Source organism: Physeter macrocephalus, chromosome 13 (assembly GCF_002837175.3).
Source record: "Physeter macrocephalus isolate SW-GA chromosome 13, ASM283717v5, whole genome shotgun sequence".
NCBI lineage: Eukaryota > Metazoa > Chordata > Mammalia > Artiodactyla > Physeteridae > Physeter > Physeter macrocephalus.
Window position 1 is genome coordinate 346,146 of NC_041226.1, and position 7,535 is coordinate 353,680.

The window sequence follows — 7,535 nt, forward strand, 5'->3', positions numbered from 1 at the left end:
AAAGAAGGTATACAGATTGCCAACAAACACATAAAAGGATGCTCAACATCACTAATCATTAGAGAAATGCAAATCAAAACTACAATGAGGTATCATCTCACACCGGTCAGAATGGCCATCATCAAAAAATCTACAAACAGTAAATGCTGGAGAGGGTGTGGAGAAAAGAGAACCCTCCTGCACTGCACTGTTGGTGGGAATGTAAATTGATACAGCCACTATGGAGAACAGTATGGAGGTTCCTTAAAAAACTAATAATAGAACTGGCATATGACCCAGCAATCCCACTACTGGGCATATACCCTGAGAAAACCATAAATCAAAGAGTCATGTACCACAATGTTCATTGCAGCTGTACAATAGCCAGGACATGGAAGCAACTCAAGTGTCCATCAACAGGTGAATGGATAAAGAAGATGTGGCACATATATACAATGGCATATTACTCATCCATAAAAAGAAACAAAATTGAGTTATTTGCAGTTAAGTGGATGGACCTAGAGACTGTCATACAGAGCGAAGTAAGTCAGAAAGAGAAAAACAAATACCATATGCTAACACATATATATGGAATCTAAAAAAAAGAAAATGGATCTGAAGAACCTAGGAGCAGGACAGAAATAAAGATGCAGACGTAGAGAATGGACCTGAGGACACTGGGAGGGCAAAGGGTAAGCTGGGACGAAGTGAGAGAGTGGCATGGACATATATACACTACCAAATGTAAAATAGATAGCTAGTGGGAAGCAGCCGCATGGCACAGGGAGATCAGCTTAGTGCTTTGTGACCACCTAGAGGGGTGGGATAGGGAGGGTGGAAGGGAGACGCAAGAGGGAGGAGATATGGGGATATATGTATAGCTGATTCACTTTGTTATAAAGCAGAAACTAACACACCGTTGTAAAACAATTATACTCCAATAAAGATGTTAAAAGAAAAATCTTACTGGTGAAAAAAATGTTTTCCAAGAATGCTTAATGAGACAATGTTAAAGATAAAATGCTGACATAAAATGCAAGATAGATATTATGAATATAGTATCGTTTCAATTTTGATAATTCTGTATTCCATTACAATACATACATATAGAAAAAAGCCTGGAAGAAAAAGCAAAACAAGAGCCCTAGTTTTGAGATTTTTTTGTTATTGTTACACAGTTCTGTATTTTCAGTATTTTCTGAGGTGAACATGAGCTACCTTTCTATTAGAAAATATTTTTTAAATACCAGGTCAGAGGACTTAAGAACTCACCCAGGACAAATCTGGATCCAGAGGTGGGTCAGAGCAGCCATGCTGGCTTCAGCCTGCCTTGTCCAGCACAGGCCAGGCACATGATACAGACTGCTCTGAAAATCGTGAAAGATTCATTACAGAGTTTTGTTTGTTTATTTTTTGTTTTTTAACTGTTGGGCATTGAGAGCAAGAGAGATTAACCTACATAGCGTAGTCTAATATCTTTCACAGTATCTATCATTATTCCCATCTACACACTGATGATTTCGAATCAATTTGAATGTAAAAGACGATCAATACCTATGAAGTTAATAAATATTAAGGCGAAGCAAAGGCAGAGTTAAATCAAGGGACTTCCATTTAACCAGACCTCATAAGAAAAAAGAAATGTGGAGCCCTCGTTCGTTAATTTGTTGGGCGGATACTGCATCCTGGATGTGATACACAGTGTGGGTGGGGTAGGGGGAAGGGTCCCGGGCAGGAGGAGCAGCTGTGCAAAGGCCCTGAGGGTTTTGCCAACTTGAAGAAAAAGCCACCTTGGCCAGAATGAGGCTTGGGAGGGGCCAGGCCTTGAACCATAATAGGAAATTTGAATTTCATTTGAAACATAATTTTCAAAATAAGAAAAAGGTTGCTCATGCTTCAGTGTGGAGAAGAGATGAAGGGTAGAGAGGGGAGACAGTCAGGGCTCCGCTGCTGGGCGGAGGGCCGGGGCCAAAGGGATGGGGACAGGGCCTGGCTCCCGGGGGTGGAGGGGCAGTCGAGGGCCGAAGCCCAGGACGGAGCCCCGGCAGTGGCTGTCCAGGAGGGGGCTCTGCATGTCGGGGACGCGCTGGGACGCAGCGGACCTTCTGCCCTACGCTGGGGGTTGTCTGCACACACATGGCATTTAGGGCCTCACATGGGCACTACTGCCCAGCAAGGGCCTAGGGTGGGACTACAGCCAGGGGCACCCGGCGGTCAAGGGTTAAGAGGCCGTTTGGAGAGGGACACCTGCTCGCTGACCCTCCTTAAACCAGTGGGACCCACTGCCCTTCAGGGAACACCAGCTTACTGTGGACAAGCTGCTAGAACAGACTCCAGGTTCAAAGACCAACAAAGAGCTACTGTGAATTAAACCCGGTATCTCACCATTCATTAGTTTATTGTTTCTTTTTTTTTATATATACATTTATTTATTTATTTATTTATTTTTGGCCGCGTTGGGTCTTCATTGCTCTGCGCGGGCTTTCTCTAGTTGTGACGAGCAGGGGCTACTCTTTGTTGCAGTGCACAGGCTTCTCATTGCAGTGGCTTCTCTTGTTGTGGAACACAGGCTCTAGGAGCATGGGCTTCAGTAGTTGTGGCACGTGGGCTCAGTAGTTGTGGCTCACGGGCTCTAGAGCGCAGGCTCAGTAGTCGTGGTGCACGGGCTTAGTTGCTCCGCGGCACGTGGGATCTGCCTGGACCAGGATTTGCCCGGACCAGTTCTGGAGCTGCTCTTTGCACAGACAACACACACAAGCCCACAGCTCTGTTTCAGCCACAGATGCAGCACAGCAGACACACGGTCTGCACTTGGCTTTTCCACTTCACGATTTATCTGAGAGATCATTCCTCACCGTCACGTATCGAACTGCTTCCTTTGTTATGGTAGCCGGTGTGCACATTTTAGATGTTTATGTACATTGGAAAATAATGTCCAAAAAGATTGCACTCACAGTATGTGGGAGTTTCTAAAAATGAGAGACCATGTTGTCATTCTCTACCCAGAAAATGAACTGAGAACAGGCATGAATTATTCATCCATCCACAGAAATGGTGAGTCAGGTAAGTGAGCAAAGCCGTGTAAGGGAAGAATATACAATTCTGCCTAAAATGTAGGTAAACTGGGACATTCTGTTTCTGATATTCATAGGCAAACTATTAAATACCAGAGAAGCACCCAGCACCCAGCTGGAGTTGAATGTGCTTCACAGAACAAATCAGGCTCCTTGTAGGCAAACCCCAGGGCTATGGTCCAGGATGGGGCAGGCTGGGCCAGCCCTGCCAATGACCCACAGAGGGGAGAGCAGCCTACAGGGGCAGGCCCTGCATTTGCAGGCCTGGGTCTAACGACTTTGGACTTCAATTTTTACCTCTTACGGTGAGGTGGTTAGACGGTAAATAAATTACGGTGTATCCATATCCATACTCTGTTGATCTTTTTAAACTTTTGTGTATCTAGAGATTGTCATTCATAAGAGTTTTAGAAATCTGAAAAAAAATTATTACACATGGGGTGAGAAACAGGTACAAATAATTTATTTAAATTTTGTTTTTAACTAATGCATAATGAATTGATTTTTTCTTAGTGTACACATGTAATTTTAGGCAATGCTGATGTTCTGAGCCAGTATCAACTGAAGTCTATCCAGGAGAAGCATATTTATATTGCAAACCCAGATTTTATATGGGAATCTATCAAAGAAAGGAGACCGGTGGATGTAAAGAATTACGATCCCTGTAAGTCACTGGACATCGCACCAACTCCTGATCAAAAGGCAGGCAGCTCTGGTTAAGTATTTCATATCAAGTGCTTAATGTATTACAGGTTCTATAGTAAATATTCTATAGTAAAAATTTGGGTTTGTCAACGATATTATAGACAAAGGATTGTCCAGAAATACTATGAAAATAAGTAGTCTTATTATTATTTCAGAAAATGGGCAGCAAACTAGTGAGGGACAAAAGACTACTTTAGCAATAGAAATAGATTTCTCAATATTCAGTCTGGTGTGGTCAGATTCAAAATGACTACAAAAACACTCATAATCTCAGAAAACCTGAAGTGTAATTTTTTTTTTACTCTATGCAAAATTGTATTGCAGTCATACAAAGGTTACATTAGGGTCAAATACAACAAATACTATGATGCAGTTTTACGTTTATTAAATTACAGTTCAAAGCTTAAATTTACACATTCTATATACACTAAACATAGCTACTGAAGTCACACTGTTCTTCCACTGACATTTGATATATCTGAGTGAAAGACATTAACTTTACAGACCCTTTTTTTTTTTTTTTTTTTTTTTTTTTTGCGGTACGCGGGCCTCTCACCGCTGCGGCCTCTCCCGTTGCGGGGCACAGGCTCCGGACGCGCAGGCTCAGCGGCCACGGCTCACGGGCCCAGCCGCTCCGCGGCACGTGGGATCCTCCCGGACCGGGGCACGACCCCGCGTCCCCTGCATCGGCAGGCGGACTCTCAACCACTGCGCCGCCAGGGAAGCCCATACAGACCTTTTAACATAAACCCTTAATATAAAACTGTGTACTACTTGTATGTAAATGGTTTAATGGGGAACCCAGTTGATGGGCTTCCGTTGCCACTCAGTCATCCATTTTGTTGCATATTTTATTTTAAATGCTTAAGGGGTAGGGAAAACTGGTAAGTTTAAATCTGGATACATTACCTAAATCTCCCAATTACCCCCAGTGAATTATAGATGAAAGCTGATTTCATCTGGTTCCAAATACCTATTACTAATAGTTTTTGTTTCCAAGAGAATTAACAGAACAAGATTGTTCACATTTTTTCCACACTGGAACGTAGACCAGGTAAGCTTCCCCTGAAACTTCAGATCTAAAGAAGTGTTAACACCTGTTTAAGCTTCAGTGGAGAAGCTGTCTTGTAGCCTCAGCGGAGTGAATGAAGGCACAAAGAAGAAGCTTTTATCATTGTGTCTAATGTGATTCCAGCATCCTGCATCTCATGCCAATCACTGAATAAAGTCATGTAATAAATGGCTGGCCTGTGAAAAATCATTAAAAGCAGATGGTTCATGGAAAGAATTTGCTCCCATGTTATCAGAGAAAAGCCAATCTCGCACATACAAGAAGAAGAGAGTTTTTCACCGTTTGATCAACCTCATCACAGGATGGACCGCAAGGGCTGCTTGTAAACATCTTCCTTGTATTTCTTGTGAATGGGATGGTATTTAAGTCCTTAGACAGTTTACTTGCAACATAACCATAAACAACATCATTCATATAATACATGAAGGCTGGTTCATCACTTCCGGTTTTTCTATTCCAGAGAAAAATGTATCATTTTCAACAACTTTCCTTGCAATGATGTTAACGGTAAATGTAAATGCAGAAGACACACAGTATCTTCCAGGTCCTGAAGTTATCTTAATGCCAGATCCTTCAGGGAAGTGGACATCAAGCAAAGGGCTGGCAACATGATTAACCTCTTCCAGCTGAAGTTTGTTCCTGTGCCGTCCCCACCAACATCTAACATGTTCATCGTGGAGCCAAGTTCTCCAGCCATGTCACACACAGCGGGCCTCTGATAGAGCATGGGCGTGTACTTGAGATTCTTTGCAGACCCTTGAAATGTGAAATTTAACCCCAATTTTTTAAATAATATATCATCTCATTTATTTGTTTGTTTGTTTGTTTATTTTTTATTTTTTTGGCCGTGCGGGGTCTTAGTTGCGGCCTGCGGGATCTTCAGCTGCAGCATGCAAACTCTTAGTTGCGGCATGCGGGATCTAGCGCCCTGACCAGGGATTGAACCCGGGCCCCCTGCATTGGGAGCGCGGAGTCTTAACCACTGGACCACCAGGGAAGTCCCCTTAACCCCAGTGATTTAGACATCACGGTCCTTAGCACATTCCAAAAACATGCCTACTGAACTTCAGGGTAGTGCCATACTTCATGTTACAGCGTCCATCTCCAGTATTGCCTTCTGCTGCCATAGGTAGTAAGGCCCTAAGGGAAGGGGGAGAAGATGGCCCAGCTGCTCTACATCAGCAGCAGCACACGTGGAGCCTGCAGAGTGTAGAGGTGTGTGCATGTTGCCAGCACCCGCAGATCCAGGACACTGAGCCAAGTGAACCTAATGAAATACAGTCTTGGCTTTTGGGTGGCGGTGTGCAGTTTTCTTCAGTTCGACTTCGTCGTCACACGTCAGGCTAGCCACTCCGACTTGCACTGCGTACCTTATCTGAGATGCTTGCTTGCAAGTACCTGTGTAAATTATGTTTTCTGGAGGTACACCCAGTTCTTGCACTGCAGCCATGTCGGTTCGACGGGAACAAAGCAAGTCCAGATCCAAGAGCTGCCCAGATCTCGGGTACAGCTGGAGTGGAGTGGCACTTTACCACGCAGGGTGGCTCTATCTGAGCCACTTTGTTCTGCCACTGGCCGCATTTATTCACAGTCTTTCCAAGATCTCCCACAGGAAAAGGCACTATGTTCACAAACACAGTCAGCAATAACTTGCAAGGTGTGTGCCTTCACGCGACAGCCCGGCTGAGCGGTTCGCCTTGCACATCTCAGCCATGTCGCAGAAAGCTGAGGGTCGTAACCCAGGCAAAACAAGAGACAGGCCACTAAGCCTTGTGTCTGGGTCCTTAGAATGTGCAACGCAACAGACAAGCTAGGAGACGACCCCACTCTCAGCTGAGTTCCCAGCGTGGCTCGCCGTTGACGTCGGGCTGCTCTCTGCACAGCGCTTCTCCTTGGCCTCCAGGTGGTTGCGTGCTTGGTCAGAAAGCTCACCTTGAGATGATAGCCCTTTTTTTTGGTGGAATTTTTAAAGAGGGATGTGGTTGCTTTGAGCAGAAACACCCAAGGCGGCTGGGGGGGCGCCCAGGCCTGTGGAGAGAGACAGCGTGGGTCACGCATGCACCACACCAGCTGTGCTCTCCAGTAGAAACCTGTCTCCTTTATAAACCCAAATTTTAGTTTGGAATCTGGCCCAAACGGAAGCCTTTGGACATAGAGAAATGCACTCCTCATCAAAAGTCAAGCAGTTTTTGCAAATCAAAACCACAACAAGGTATCACCTCACACCAGTCAGAATGGCCATCATCGAAAAGTCTACACATAACAAATGCTGGAGAGGGTGTGGAGAAAAGGGAACCCTCCTGCACTGTTGGTGGGAATGTAAATTGATACGGCCACTGTGGAGAACAGTATGGAGGTTCCTTAAAAAACTAAAAATAGAGTTGACATATGATCCAGCAATGGATTTCACTGCTTGATCTTTATCAGAAGAAAATATAAACGTTAACTGGAAAACGTACATGCACCCCGGTGTTCATAGCAGCACTATTTACAGTAGCCAAGACATGGAAGCAACCAAAGTGTCCATCAACAGACAAATGGATAAAGAAGACGTGGTGCATGTATACAATGGAATACTACTGGGCCATAAAAAATAATAAAATTCTGCCAATTGCAACAACGTGGATGGGCCTGGAGGGTATTATACTCAGTGAAATAATTCAGACAGAGAAAGGCAAATACCGTATGTTTCCACTTATATGTGG

At 44.3% G+C, this 7,535-nt stretch overlaps 1 pseudogene; it reads right to left on the minus strand.

Annotated features, from left to right (window-relative positions):
• Positions 1-4,859: 4,859 nt before the first annotated feature.
• LOC129392692 (antizyme inhibitor 1-like) lies at positions 4,860-6,544 on the minus strand (annotated as a pseudogene).
• Positions 6,545-7,535: the final 991 nt, after the last annotated feature.